The 16,798-nt window shown below is 34.8% G+C and overlaps 1 protein-coding gene across 7 annotated transcripts in view; it reads right to left on the reverse strand.

Annotated features, from left to right (window-relative positions):
• Positions 1 to 16,798, reverse strand: part of DGKB (diacylglycerol kinase beta) — a 394,620-nt gene that overhangs the window by 325,120 nt on the left and 52,702 nt on the right. The gene's annotated exons all lie outside the window — the stretch shown is intronic.

Genomic DNA, 16,798 nt, shown 5'->3' on the forward strand with positions numbered 1-16,798 from the left:
ATTCCTACAAAATAATATAGATCTAGTGCTGAATTTTAAAAAGTGGCTAGGTATCAACTGGCATTAATTATTGCATTTTAAATTCACTAGATACAGTGAAACATTTGTTCTTAAATAATTTGCTTGCTATCACACAAGAAGCATGTGTGGAAAAGTCAGGAACTGAACTGAGATTTGTAATTGAGTATATTTAAACATAAACAGTGATAATTTATGCAATTCAATAAGACAGTTCTACTTCTTACCAGCTTTATTTTTGTCTATCCTATCAAGTTGGAATTGGTAAATTTAAGTCTAAATGCCTAAAAATGTATTTAATAACTTAAAATAAAACTTTAAATTATAAAAATTATCTAATTACCCAAGCCACATAATTTTATTAAAATTCTCTGTCTCATATACAGCTAGCTCTAGTTAATACACCATTAATTAAAACAAGAAGTAGTTAAAAGGAAATATATACTTCTGATGAAACCTTGTCACTTACAGATTTAACTACATATACACAATAATAACACCATTCCAGAAATCTGAGGCTCTTTTTAGACTACTTAAGAGTTGTACTGTGGTTTGCCTCAGGGTCTTGGTTTTCCAGTCACCCATGCTGGTTAGAAAATGTCACAGCTCCCATCCAGTTCCAGTGGCTCCATCCCTTTTCCACAGATTTGAGCCAGCACAAGTCAAGCAAGCCCCGTCCAAAATGGTGCTGGGAGGAGGTGCCCAGGGCCTGAGCCTACATCCCAAGGACCAGAAACACTCCTAATGTACCCACTTCTTTGTCCCAGTAAAAGAATCCTAAGTTCAAGGAAGATGGAAACTCTGAGCAATGTGCCAAAACCAAATATAGATCATCCTGTCTTGAATCTCAATTCCTGTGTTATCTTCCCCTTAAGAGGAGAAAAGGTGTGTACCTGAAGAAGAGTAAAGAGAAATCATGAAAAAGCTGCTGCTACTTGGAATACAAAACTGCAAAATGCCAAATCCTCTGCTTTCACAAGCAAGTGACAATTCAATGTCTTTAGCCTTTTTTAGACTCTGGCCTTCTCAGATACACAAAAGATTATTCAAGAGATTATTACAGATATCTCACATTCATTAGCAGTTTCCAGTCCTCAAGGTTCCCAGGTACAAATTGCATCACTAGATTTAGCTTACATTTCTTGAACTGGCACAGCTAAAATAAGCAAGCTATTTCTTTTGGCATCTTAGAAGAATTAAAAACATAGATTTGGTATACCTACAAAATTCACTGTAAAATATCCTGTTGCAAATACATGTACAACATATTTTTATGTTTCCTATTTCCATTTCTCTTTGAGATAAGTATACCAAACATAAATGCTAAGCTATCTTATTAGTATTTTAAAAACCTATCTATGATACAGGTGAAATTATGAACACACATATTTCTGTAAAGAATACATCACAATATTCTGATTAAAATACATAATCTCATGTTCTTTTGCATATTTCTCCCCATTTTAATTATTCACAAAATTTATCTAGCCCTTTTAATAACAGGTATCACCTACAATGGCAGCAGACCTCCTACAATAGTGTCGCTTAATTAATTACTAAGTCCTACTTGGCACAGATAATAGATGAGACAAATACTTCCACTGATTACTTGTGAACCAGAAATCTAAAGTATTTCTATTTTGATATCTATGCTGTATTCCTTTATGGTCTTAAAATCTACATGTATAAACTAAATAGTTCCAGTAAACAATATTAACAAAAAAATGTATATTCTTTTTCTGCCAAAAAGTTCAACGGGAGAGAGATCTAACATGTCTTCTTGATAGTCATAATTCCAGATAATATTGTATTTATTCATGTTTAAAATTTTAGTTGTACAATCTTTTCCTGAAAAGTCAGAGCAGTTACTGTACTAGCAGTTTCAAAACACTCCAAGAGCCCCAAAATACTTTACTGAAAATAGCGGGCTTGCTTGCTTGGCAGAGTTGGCAGAGTTATGCATATTTTTCAGATCTATCAAACGCTGCAAAAACACATGTCTTCTCTTTTATGGGACATCACGATTGCTCCATTTGTGGTAAATTTGCCCTGGGACACAGCATTTTACAAAGAAAATTGCATTACAATGGCCCACATCATGCCATCTGTTTTAAGAACTCTCCAGTGATTTCTATGGAGAATAGTCTTAAAAAATAAATGGAACAACATGTCTCAAAGTACTTTTTTTACCTAACTTAAATAGTTTTCATGAAAAATATTTTGAAAAATTTAGAAAGCTGTACCATTACCATTAAGTTATCCCCTTGATCTTCATCTATTCCCAAATGGGTGAGAAGGGTTCATGGACTGACAGTAATACATGGAAGACATCTCCATTGCTGCAGAGCTGGTAAGGATCCCTGTAATGCAGGGGATGCAGGGGCTGCATGGGGAGTCCCAGCTTTCCCAGGAGACAAGTCCTGCTGGTTCCCTTCCCTTCCACTCACACCCCCATCAGTAACACTCTGTGCCACAGGTACCAGGCAATGCTGTCACAGCAGCAGAACAGCCAACAGCATCATCCGCGTCAGCAAAACCAAGCAGGCACAGGGGCAAGGATCTAGAGAGGCCAGATGGCCATGAGCAAAAAGTTTAGAATCTGACATTACCCTCACATTTGAAGGTCATCTCAGTCCTTACAGAAGATACACCATAAACAGTGCAGATGCCACAGGCACACAAAGGACCACAGGCTGGGGGGAGAGAGTTGGACCTTTCTGTTAGTCTGTCAATACTGAACAAATTTCATCATGCCAAATACCTTAGATGCACTTCACCTGCTCTACAGAATATCAAGAAAGCAAAAAAAAATATTGTTACGTCTTATTATTGTCTACTTTCTTTTAAGACCATTTCTCTGACATGAAGTGCAACTATAAATTTTAACTCTGCAAAAACACCATGACTTTCCTTGTTTGTTTAGTTTTAAAAATGAGATGTCTGTAAAACACCAAAGTAAGCATGAAGTTCTGATTTAAATCCAAAACAAATACTTTATTTTAGGAAGCATACTATTCCTATTTACACTGCATCAGAGTTGTTATTTTACAAGATACACAAAGGAACATCCTCAGAAATTCCCTGGTGAAGTCATCTGAAACCCCTTTCAAAAGAACAATAACCTTCTGCATCACTACAGCTTCATATTATCTCATGTCTGACTTACAATTAGGACAAAAGCTTCTATGAACTTCATTAAATTTCTATTATATAAGAATTCCAATGTTTTCATAGCATAACCAATGCTCTAGACTATTAGTATTTGTTAGTCAAATTTTATAGACACTAATTCTAAAATACCCAAGAGGCAAATGGAATCTAACCCCCCACCCTCCACACAGCACACGTAGGGTGTCATTGGTTTTGCAATACCACTTCTTATGGGTGATCTGGGTTTTGGATTCATTTGGTTTGGGTTTGTTTGAATATGAATGATGTAAGGGAGCTTTTTTTAAAATATTTAGAATGGCTTTAGTCATGCAGATGATGTGCCTGTCAAAATAGGTCCAATCCGGAACACTAGCAATAAAAAAAAAAGGTGAAATGCAAAACATCATAAAAAAATTCTAACAATTTGATATGAAATCACAGCAATTATAACATCAATATGAAGACATCTCTGTTTCCCTTGCCAAAAAACCTTTTATCTTCTGGACACCTCCTGGTCATCAGCTTCAACTTATCCTTGATCCCAGTGTGCTTCTTCTGAGCACCACTTCACACCTCTCTAACTGGATGTTGCTCACTCACCACAACATTTTGTTTGGGCTCTGGAATTCACCAAGGGCTTAGTTTATGCCTTCAAACATAAAATTCCTTGCTCTACCCATTCCAAAGCCACAGCACATTGCCTCACCCACTGACTGTGAGCTGTCCTGGCTCCTCTCACCCTTCTTGACTCTTCCACCTCCCAGTCTCACGTTCTTTCCTGAAGAGGACCTATCAAGCACAAGAGGACCTATCGGCAGCTGCAGTTCTCCTGCTCTACCTGAACAGGATAAGTTCACCATGTTTCCACTCAGGTCAAGAGGTTCTCCTAAAAAACACAACAGCATTTCCAGAGAATCTCTCAAACATTCACAATCATTTACCACGGTGTTTTTATCTACAAGGAAAATGATTCTAAATATCTTGCTCACACATACACACATAAAAGGGGGGACAAAAAAAAAAAGGGAGACAGTGACAGATTTTATTTGATTGTGTCTGGTTGTTCCTACCAACTTTTTCTTTTGCTTTACTCTGGCAGTCAGTCTGTTATCTGCTCTCACAAACCATCCTTAGCAGTTGCACTTTGGTTCTCTGAAGAAGAAATCCTCAGAGTGTAATTTATACAAACAATACAGTCCATTCCTTCATTTGAGAAGCAAAGACTCATTCAACTCTGAGCATCTTTGCCTCGGACCTGCTCACTTTTACACAATGTAAATTTTAGCCACAGCACTCGGTAAATAGGAGAGCAGACTGACTTTTCATATATCACTAACCATTGTAATCATCCCAAGTAGAAAAGCAAATATTTTGATACAGAAATACACCCAATCCACTCTGAAAGAAAATGCAAATCAAGTGTGACTGCGCATATGACAACCCTGTCAGTGCCTGCCCACTGGTAATAGAATACCAGCAAACTGCCTACTCCCTATATCATGTCTGTAGGAACCAAACCAGATGTCTACAGAAACTGAAAGAAAAAATACACAACTAAGTCAAACACATGAAAGCATCCTCAATTTTTACCGGAATTCCATTTCAGAAGAGGAGGGGGGTAAAAAACCTCTTGCCACCTCTTCATGGCAATAATTATTTGGGAAAAAAATAAATTATAATACTTTCTCTCTTTTTCCCCTTCATTTCCTAGACATACCAGTTCTCCCCAGCTGTCCCAAGTTCTTGGAACATGGATGGTTGGACACACACACACACAACCCCCCCCCAAAACCAAACAACAACAATGACAAAAAATAAAGAAACAAAAAAACCCAAACACCAAACCCCACAAAATAGCTGACTTGTGGAGAAAAAATTCAGTTTCTCTCTGCTGCAGTTGCCTCCACCATAGTCACCACTAGCAGTGCCTTATCATCATTTGAGATCAGCCCAAGTAGGTCCCACCTTCACAGTTCCTCCCCAGAGTGCTTTATCAACATCCAGTGGAAAAGAAAAACAGGAACAGGTCAAGGACATGGCAAGTTAAGAGGCAGCAGTAGAGATGTAAAAAACAAGGCTGCAGGGAGAGTTAGAAGATGCTAAGATAGAGTATAAGACTAACATGATTAAAACTTTCCTCAGCTGCTCTTCTGGTAGTCTGTTTTAGGAAATGTAACAGGAATTTTTTCAAAAATGCTATAAAAAACAACGGGCAATAAGAGGAGTAACTCTAAGCTGAGTTCACTTCTGATGCACATTTCACTGACTCTATGATTTTTCTGGTGTAGGAAGAGTTATACACACACACACATTAACATTTTTATTTTACAAGACTTAGTTCTATGTATGACTGAATATGTATTTTCATGTAGCAAAAGAAATATATAATTTTTGCTAAAAAATTCCCTAGATTATATTAGTATGTTTCCATATTTCTAAGACTCTTATCATCATGGCATCTGCTCAACTGAAAAAAACCTACTGTACAATGCATGGCTGACTATCAGTATAGAGCAGTATACAGAAACAAGTGATCTAGGGCAGAGGACTCTATCTGGAGACTGATGACTAGAATTTTAATTTGCTAAAAATTAATGTATATAATTTACATATTTATAGAAAGCAGAATTAAAAACACTGTTTCAATATAGCAAGGACCAGACAAATACAAAAATAATAAAAAAAATTTCAAGTATATTTTTCTTGTATTAAAAGTAAAAAGAATTTATATTATATCCACACCTGCACATCCATTTTCTTCTATGTGCAAGTCCATTATGAGAAAAATCACCTACAGACCTGAAGGTTACAAAACTAATCAAATATCAGATCCACTCATCTTCATTCATTTTTGGAGAACTGAAACTAGGTGTCATGACTGCAGTGGGGCAGTTCAAATAGAGCTCACTACCAATTCCCACATTACTGATCGCAAATTGCTCAACCAAAGCCTCCCTCAGGGACCAGGTGCCATGATCTTCACACGAGTGAAATCCCCACATATGTCAGCAGGAGCTCCACATGCAGAAGGAAGATCATTGACAGTTCCAGAGGCATGAATTCATCGTGGTCTAATATAACTCCCTCAGCATATGAGTAGGTTAGAAGCTGTCTGCGTATGCTTTCCATGCATCTGCTATGAGGGCCATGACACAAATACAGCTTAGAGAAAACACACAGAAAATAAACCCACAATACCAGAGGTCACACCTCAATAGTAAGTATTATGATGCATTAATTGTAAGATATATATCACTTTTTCATCAAAGCTTCAAAGTTTAAGAAACACTTCTCATACCTCAATATATTCAAAACAAGTACACTTAAAAAGGAGTAGTAAGTAACAGGAGTCTGACAGCATCAGCCTTCCTTATTTATCATTTCCTTGCTTTATCATATTCACCTTCTTAAGTTCAAATCTACAGACTAATGCAGTCATTTGATAGCATTCAGTATTCATTAATATTACCAGCCCAGGACATTTCAGTGGTTATTACTAAATACATACCTTCCTGAGTTAAAATTGCTTGGATTTCTTTGTAATGTAAATTCTTTTTCTGTACACCTAATGGAGGCACCAGTCTATCTCATTAGGTCAGACTAGCTATGAAATACCAGACAATATTTATCTTAGATTCATATAACATGTCACAGAAGTTTAACTTCCTACTAAAAGGATTAAAGAAATTACGTAATGTGACACTATATATTTTATTATATACAAGCATTATAAAAAGTGATGAGTAGTTCATATAGAATACTTTATGGGAAATATATTGTTTTCAATTAAGTGTGATCACCAAATTCACAAAAGTACAATTCTTGGAAACATACTCCCAGTGTGAATAGTCACACAAATTAAGATGTAATATTGTCCCCACTTTCTTCCATATTTAAATGTAGAATACCAGTCCTTCAAAAATTATGACAGTAACTCCTTTGCTTAAGTATCTTCACAGATGAGCACAGAAAACATACAAACATGACCGAAGTATTATATTTTATTCTAAACTAAAACTACTGCAGTATTTTGTCCTCTTTCTTCTTGTAGCATTATTGTTTTAATGACTCAGTTTTGTATTGTAAACCTTAAGTTATGTTTTAGACTGCTTGGAGACATTCTGTGGTTTCTGGTAAGGGTGTGCAAAATTGATGCTCAGTGAATTCCAATCTGCATGAAGCATCTAATGACATGTTTCCTGAGACTCTAAATGCCTAGACACAATGGTCCATGTGAGCCACTCAAGCTCCATGTTCCCACTGCTATATTAAAAGAGGATGAACATGGTGATGTTGATTTTTTTTAAATAATAGTCAATTATTTATTAGTAATGCATACACACACATAGAACCAGTTACTTACAAAGTTCATTTCTGTTGGACATATGATCTAGATAAAAACTGTATTTCTGTCGTGTTTTGGACTTCATTAAGATCTAATTTTATGCCAGCTAGGGTTAGTCACTTGGTTAGAAACTGTTTCTCTAACTGCCACCTCAAAACTTCAATTCTTGTAAGTAACTAAACTGTAATAGACACTTTCTGGCAACTATAAATTTAATCCCATTCACAACATCAATGAATAGCATATTCAACATGTAGTCAATATTTATATAGAAGGTATGCATTCTTATACTGACTTAACACACCCATGCTGTTAAGTAACATAGTCCAAGTATTTATTTATTTATTTATAATACAGCAGAATATTTTGTATTAGGTTAAGGTTAGAAGACTAGCAAACAGAAAAACAACAAAACAATCTAAACATTTCAAAAATATTTTAAAAACATTTTTTATTTCTAATAATTCTTTAAATTAGTGCATTTATGCAAGAGGTGTGATACATTAGACTGCTATGAAGTGTATCTTTTAAATAAAGTTCACTGTGTATTTTATTCACAAAGAAAAACAACCCCTTTCCAATGGATTATCAAGTCATTATTGTAGTTGTTAAATCTATACCAATGAAATATTTAACATAGACACTGTAATGTTTTTAAGGATAAATACAGGAAAGATTTAGAGAGTTGAAGCAGAATTTAGGTATAATATAGGTATTAAATCCCCTAATAGCCTGACTCTCCTTTCTCTTCCTTGCTAATGCTATCCTCCACTTCCCACTGGAATAGTTTAAAATATCTCAGCATTGATGAATCCAAAGTAATGCATATAGAAAAAAAATTCCTAGCAATATACTTAAAGTGATGAGCAGTGAGCTCATCAGTGATCAATTATCACTCAGAAATAAAATAAAATTATGGAATTATAATTAGAAAACATCAGATCAGTGCTTAATGGCATTCAAAATAAAAGTATTTGGAAAGAAACAGAGAATAAAACAATTTATTTCATTGTATAGGTCCCTGATATGCTTGCATTCTGAACGACACAGAGTATTTTGGATTTTCAAACTGATTACAACAGAACTGGAAAAAGAGGACAAAAAAAGATGGAGCAACCTGATTATAAAGAATAAGAGTAAACTAGAATTCTTCCCACTTCAAAATGAACAATGGGCTATCACAGATATCTGTAAAATAATAAATCTGTATAGAGTGTTGGAGCCTGGGGAATGCTCTGGAGATGTTCACCCTATTGTTATATTCTTCCCTTGATAATCCCTTCAGTAAAGCAATCCTTATGCTTCTAAGAAGAGGCATGGAGAATGATCCCATTCACCTGCCCTACTAATAGTGCCTCATCTTGATATGGATATAAATAAGCCACAGGGAAATTTAAGGACAATGTACAGAATTTGACTCCACCAGAAAAAAAAAAAAGGTCCAGACAAACTGGTTAATAGTAAATATTTTCCTCTGAAGAAAAAAAAAAAAAGGTAAATGCTACAATATTTACACACTCTGTAGTGTGGGTGTTCACTTGCCACATATATGAAACATGCTTCCCACAAACAAAAGGGGCATACAAACAAAAGATTTTACTGGCAATATGTATAGTTTTCAAAAAATAACTACATAATAACTAATGGAAACATCCCTTTTAGTTGTAATTGTTCAGCTGTCATTTACAGAATCCAACTGCAATTATATTAAGGAATGTAATCTGCATTACCAACTCTTCAAAAGAATACTTCTACTATGCATAAGATTCTTCTCCCTGATAAACTTCATGACAATATTTAGGGTCTTCATCATGCTGTTTACATCAATTATAAGGTTTTTAAGAGTATTATGAGGCTTTTAAATTATTAAAACAGAAAGGTTATTCCACTGTGAACTGTCTTTCTTTCCCTCCTCTTCTTGAATTCCATTAGGTTATCTTAAAAAAGAAAGATTCAGTAGAATTTGTGTTAAATCTGCAGAAACAATGACAACATTGTTGAAGACAAGGCAAGACTAAGTATTATCTTCCCTTCTACAACACCCACAGGTTGAAAATCATCACCACATCTGTTCTGCCTTCAGCTGCTTGATTATTGAATACCCTAAAATCTCTCCAAAGTTTGTGCTTTGCACAAGGAACTTTTCTTTAAACAGCCTCACTATTTCTCGCATATCCCTAAAACATTTAAATGGATGTAGTAGATACTGGGTTTAAATTTTTGAGACATTTAGGTTCTATAAAGAAAGTAGACATACAGGTTCAATACACCTACAGAGGTGTCAACATGTCTCTCAAACACAGAATTGAATGAAAATCAATTTTTATATCAACATGTAATAATGATCTACATGTGTGATTCATATTAATATGTTAATATGAAACAGTTATCAGCATGCATGTTGATATGAAAATACAATGTTCAGCAACAAGATCTTCATATTGGCATACATGCATCAAGTTCCCTGGGGAGGAACAGCATTTGATTCCTTCATGGGTTAATAATTTGCTCATAACTTAAAGAGATGGCACCTGCTGTGCCAAATACATATTTGCATTTCCAAAGAATGAGAGCAGTCAACAAGACAAGGGGAGGAGTAATGAAACTTTTCCTGAATAAATGAAAGAACTCTACATGGGGAAGTAATGAAACATTTGAATCTGAATGAAAACTGCAGAAGATGCCAAGAAACATGTACAAGAATTGGCAAACTTTTCCTGCTTCTCATGCTCTCCAATGAAAGCTGGCCAGGAATGTAAATAATGCAAGACAAATTGGAGCTTGACCTCATAGTAAATCTAAGGAGTTGCACCTTGTCAGAATATATAGAAGAGTTTGATCTGGTTTTAGTACAAATAAAGCAAGAATGTCTTTCAGTTCTACAACTGCTGTCATTATAAGTCCATGTTCCACAGTAGTTTACTTTGGATTTTGGATTCTGAAAAGAATGCTTTTATTTAATTTTACTTTAGGATAGTAGATGAATTAAGAATGAACTACAGAAGTTTTCAAGGTTTCTTGATGATGAAAGCATTACTCCATCCCCATAGCAGTGGTTGTCCTTTTAGCTAGGGTCCTGGACTAATCATGCAGAATTCACTGTTTCAATACATCAGCAGATTAGGATGCTGAAAGGGTAAGAGGTCAGCTGTTCCTTTAGCTGGACAGCATTTTGAGAGTCACTAATGTAGGATCCAAAACAAAAAAGCTTCACTGAGTGACCACAGTTGATCAGGCATGTACCCTGGACTTAGATAAGCTCAGAGGGAGTATGGTCCAAACTCTGAAGGATTGCTCCTAAAAGTATAAGATCTTTTGTATGACTCATATTTTCTTATGAGTTTCCTCTACAGCTATCTGTTCGTTTAACTACATTGAAATATGACTATGTTACTGTTTGTTGGAAAAATGTATTTGTAAGATTATACAAATTCTTCTCTCATTGACAGATGAGCTACCTTGACCTCATTAGCTCAACAGACCTGAATAAGAACACACGAAAATCTTTAGTAGAGACTTGAACTTCCCCTTGTTCATTGGAGAAGCCACTAGATATAAGTACTGGATCAGCTATCAGACTATTTTTCTCAACAGTAACAGAGATACGTAAAAATCACAACACTGGTGTACTGTGCAATACAGGGTAGAAAAAAAAATTATTGAATACTCATGTAAGCTGGCTTTGTTTTCTCTAAATAGGCACCCAGAAACTACAGTCTGTGACAGAACATAGAGCTTTTCTACAAGTCACTATTTTGAATTCACAAAGGCAAAAGATTTCATAACTGGATATGATATTTTACTATGTGAGGAACACAAAGTAACCATTTGGCATTTTAAATTTAAAGAGGAAGTAAAAGAATATTCTTATCAGAGTAATCTACTGCTTTTAACAACACCTAATCTTCAAAGCTGGGCATTTCCCCAGGATTCCTCCAGCCATTCTATTTTTATGAAGTAACAGGTGTGTCAACAGCACTAAGCCTAACAAAGAGCAATACAATTTTATATCTCCGTTTTATAAAAGATCATATGGTTTAGGAGGTATGAATTCTTTGACATAGAAGTTATTAGCCTGTTTAAACACAAACATTGTCATTAGTGTTTAAAAAAAAAAAAAAACACAGGCAAAATGACCCACTGCCCCTCGCGAGCAAAGTTCATTGCAGTACTATACAATTTTAAATTTACAACAGCACGCGATGATAAACCTGGTCACAGATGTAGTAGTTTTTCAATGTGTGTGACATGCCCGTGTAAGGCTTCACAGTTTCAAAGTAAGTCTAGAATTTTTAGAAAACTCTGTAATTTTATTTTCCATTAAAATCTGTTACTGGAATATTTTATATCCATAAGGAATTAGGACAGAGACTTTTTGATAAAAACATACCATAGTCATGTTTTTGGGACATGAAGAAAAAGAGAAATGCTCCAGAGTACTTGTTTATTTAGATACATTTAAAAATAGGTCCTTTGATATTTAACTTCTGGTATGTGGCCCATTCTAATGAACTACTGTTTTAAGGCTATTTTACTTTGTATTTATATTCAGTAATGCATGGAGAAGATTTGATACATTCTTAGAAGTTCAATTCTTCCTTACACTTCTAGTTGAGAAAATACCCAAGGATATAATTTATCTCACCCAAAGCTGGATGCCTTAAAATTAGGCTTTAAACTGTGAAAGAGTCATCCCAGCCAGGCACCCTTTATAATGAATTGAGAGACCTGGATACATCCAGAATGTACTTCAACTGACCTATAAAGGAGGCTCATCTTAAAATTAAAATTTCCCCCAGCAGGTGCTTTTGACTTTCCATTAGCAATAATAGAAGAGACAGAAGATAACCAGATGGTATTTAGATATTGAAGAGAAATTATACCCATTAATGTATATTTTTAACATTTTCAAAACTTTTAACTCTAAATGATGACTAAATTATCAAAATATAAAGAAATAGACACAGTAAAGATATTGAGTAAAAAAATCTAGGGGTGTAAAGAAGCAGGAGTCTGGTTACATAAAGGAGATTAATCCAAGTTTTACATTTCTAATCCTAAAACCTTTTCCCAGAATTCACTACCTCGGGTTCTTTTAAATTTTAGAGGAAAAACTTTCATTGAAGACTAGCCTTGGGGAAAACAAACAAAAAAAAAAAAAAAAAACAAAACAAAACCAAAAACTAATGGTAAGCATTAAACTTCCTTTTGCTAGCTTAATTCATTCCTGGTTGTACTCACATATTTTTTAGTTTTCATCTACTTCAGTATGATTTTTTGGCTATTAAATATTCTCTTTTTTTCTTTTTTCTCTTTTTTCCTCAATCCCTTCTTAAAATCTATTTCTGGCATAATATTACCTCCCATTCAATTGATTAATTCATAAATTCATGCAGGAGACATGAGAAAATCCACAATTAAAGAGGCAAAAGATGCCATTGGAAAAAAAGCAGCAGACTCTTGAGTCTTGGGATGCAGTGGTTCATACTGCTTATGTCTAGACCATAATCTCTATAGTCTAGATTTACAAGAAAACACTATTTCTCCATTCAGAAGACAAGATAAGAAAACTTACTGACCTCATACCATCTGTGATTCTTTCCAAGGTTGATACAGCTGCCTTACTATTTGCCATTTCTCTATTTTACTTAAATTTAGCTTTTCAACCCTCTAAAACCACAAACATATAAATATGTAATTGCATGAAAAAGTCACATATACTTCAACAGTGTTCAGGAATGATTTCACGTAATTTCCAAACTCAAACCAGTGTCAACATCAGAACTGTCCACCTGATAACAAACTGAGATTGAAGAGAATAAATTTGACCAGTTGCTTTTACTTGACTCAATATGCTTTAAAAGACAAAGGAAACGAGAATCAAGTTTGTATTAACTGTGTGAGTTCTCCACGTTCCCTGACTAAACCACCAGTACACTGGAATGCTTCATAATATTCCACAAGGCAACTCAAAAGGGAAGTGAAGCACATGTCATAGCAGAAGGCTCACAGAGCTTAATGTACACAGTGCAACATAAACTTTAACAAAAATTTGCATTGTATATCTGTTGAGATCAATCCTACTGCACGGACTAGAGAGTGAGCTAGTTATTACAATTACTGAACCCTAGACACCTCATTGTATGTCTAATAAAAAAATCACAGCAATTTCAAAACAAGTAATCAAAACGTGTATGGAAATCAAACTAAAAAAAAATAAATAATTCATGGCATTTGTACTAACTAAATATTCCTGCCAGCATAAAAACGGTCCATTCATAAAATCTCTAGCAGACAAGAAAGAAGTAGCTAGATGTCATTTTAGTTATGGTTTACTATGCTAAACAACAAACATTATCTAAAAATAAAAAGCTAACTGATCCCCACAACTGGAAGTCTAATTAGTAACACTGTACTGACAAACATGTCTACAACTTTGCTTGTCTTTGTTTTATTTTTTAGGGCAAAACAATAGCATCAGAGTTGTACATTTACATTCCAAACTTGTGTTAAGGGGTTGGACAAGAAATAATTAAACAGCCTCCAAATACTTACATTTGTTAGGCTTTTAAACTTGTGGCAAACTAATTATATCCCCCCAGGGCTAGACTGCTGCAAACATTATTCAGAGAAATTTTCTATTTTCTTCAGAAACAATTAAAAAACAAAATGTGTTCTACATTGCTTAAAGCTGTTTTACAGGATGTTTGGGGACAGTTACTCATCTCAATTCCAACTAAATATATAAATATTTACTTCTCAACTTCCCAAATCAGCCAAAATACCTTACCTGCATCAGATCATTTCTACTCATAGTAAGAGCATTAGTGTCAAGAAAACTAGGTCAGGTTGACAAACTGAAGATATCAGTTTCAAATTTATAACTTTTTTCACTCTTTTAGGCAAGGTATTAAAAATAACTAAAAACATCAAACTCTTGTCAGTGAGACCCAATATGCCACTTCTTTAGCTTTCCGGAAGTACTGTGAATTTGCTGGTTTAGCTATAAAAGTAGTCCCCAAAGAGAAAATTATTAATAAAATACTGTAATGAAAAACTAAAATTCTGGACAAGTAATTGCCCTAAGTCTACTATTACTGTTACTAATTATTTTGCAAGTGCCACAGGAAACAATGGACTTACTGAAGAAACTCTACTGAAGGTCAAGAGATCCTTTATGTGGAATTGTTGTCACAGAAAGATTTTTTTAACCTTTTATACCATCTCTTATTGACTAAACTGGCTGTGAAATGCTAAAATTCCTTCAGAATAAGACCTAAAACTTACTCTGCACAAGAGTAAAAAAATTGGAAATGACATTCAAAGCAAGGCCCAGTACATTTTATTGATTTATTTTTTACTTTAGACAGTACTGCAAAGCTCAATTGGGAACTCCTGAAGTAGCTTGCAAACTTTACTTGATAAAAACAAGAAGTAGGGAGCTGCCATAATTATTTCAGGAAGCCAGCATCCTGTTCTTCAACAGCACTGCACTCTTTTGATGTCTCCCAGATTTCACTGAGAGAGCTTTATCATAACTTTAAAATAAACATAAGTGCCCTTCACAAGTACCTTGTCCTTTCCACAGGTAAAAGTCTGGCTGAAATTCTTTTGCTTCTGCACACCAAACAACAAAACAAGACCTGTTGTTTCTGTAACCCTTCTGATTGTCGCCACTCTTCCATAATTCCAGATACAGATGGGAATGTTTCATCACACACTTTTTACATGGATTCACAACTCCTACCATCACACAAGATGCGAAGATACACTGTGAATATAAAGATAATGTAAAGTGCTCTTTGCAACAAAGTTAACTTTAACCAAGGAAAGACAAGGAAAGAGGCTTTAAAAGACTTGTTAAAAGTGTATGCAGAAGGCTTAAATTATCAATGATCTAATAAAGGTCATAACAATTCAAAGAAAATTAAACATCATATATCATCTAAACTCAAGGAGTGTTTGGACAATGATCATAGTCATACAGTTTAGTTTTAGGTAGTCCTGTGAGGAGTAGAGAGTTGGACTCTAAGATCCTTATGGGTCATTTAAAACTTGAGATATTCTATGATTCTATCCTATATGCTGTTAATTTTTATTACATTTAATATGAAGCATGACTTCAAACCATTATCTTTCATTCTATATGTACCATTCACAAGAACTCAGTGCTGCTATCATGCACACCCACAAAGCAAAAAAAGTCCAGTCCAGCTATCCAACCAAATTATTGAAGTTTTCCAGTATTAACTCTCAAGTGTGCTATTTACACCCTGCTTTATCAAAATGCTGCTCTAATAGGTTTCTTACAACTCTTATCTTCCTCTTTATTCCTGTTCCTGTGATCTCATTCCATTGGCAAGAGGTACCTAGATCTGTCCAATAAAGTGGCATCTAAATGACACTTAGTCCCAGAGCAGAAACAGTGCAGAACCTCCTTTTAAGTAAAAAACCTGATGTCTAGTGCTCTTCAAAACAATTATTAACTTTATTATTTTCAAACTGCATAAACTCTTAAAAATATTTCTTCATTCATGTATTGCTACTGAACACTGTTCCTTGAATGTTCAAGACACGTAAAGGCGTTTAGAAAAGATGATTTGAGCTTGAAAGTAACAATTCATACATACTCCTTCTTCCTAAACAAACACAGAAAGCATAATTTTTCCTAAACCTGCTTAAGAGCAGCAACTTCTGTTGTGTGCAGGCACCTAAATTTGATTAAACACAACTGGACCCAAATATTTCAAATCCATAGCATAAAACATATCACTCCAAAACCATTTCAGACTGTTGAATAATTGTTCCAGGCCTTCTCTACTATGATATATAACAAAGTCCTTCTAACTTGACAAATGAACAAGAGACGACATAAGCCCCTGGAGGAAAGTGCTGCTTCGTGATGCCCCATGTTTCTTGATGCTTGTTTTCCTTCTCTACCAGACAGGCATTTCAGGCTCTGAGTAATACCAGATTACCACTTTGGGGAGAAACAAGGGACTTATTTCCTGCCATTTTATCCATAAAGCATAGCACAAGTCCAGTCATTTGGGAATGCATATTAGGTTCTTGGTATGGATTTTTTTTCCAGATGTATAATGACTTTCCAAATATGTGCATCATACCATTCAAGTGCAAAGAGCAACTATTACCTTGCTACATTAGGTTATTTGACCTAAATGGGAGTAGGAAATTTTGAGTGGCTTTTATGAAAACTACTTCTCCTGCTACAGTTACTGGTTTTCCCCACCCTGTTGCATTGCCTTTTTATTTTATGGTAGAATT

This window comes from Neopelma chrysocephalum, unplaced genomic scaffold (assembly GCF_003984885.1).
Source record: "Neopelma chrysocephalum unplaced genomic scaffold, ASM398488v2 Primary Assembly neopelma1_67, whole genome shotgun sequence".
In the NCBI taxonomy this organism is placed as follows: domain Eukaryota; kingdom Metazoa; phylum Chordata; class Aves; order Passeriformes; family Pipridae; genus Neopelma; species Neopelma chrysocephalum.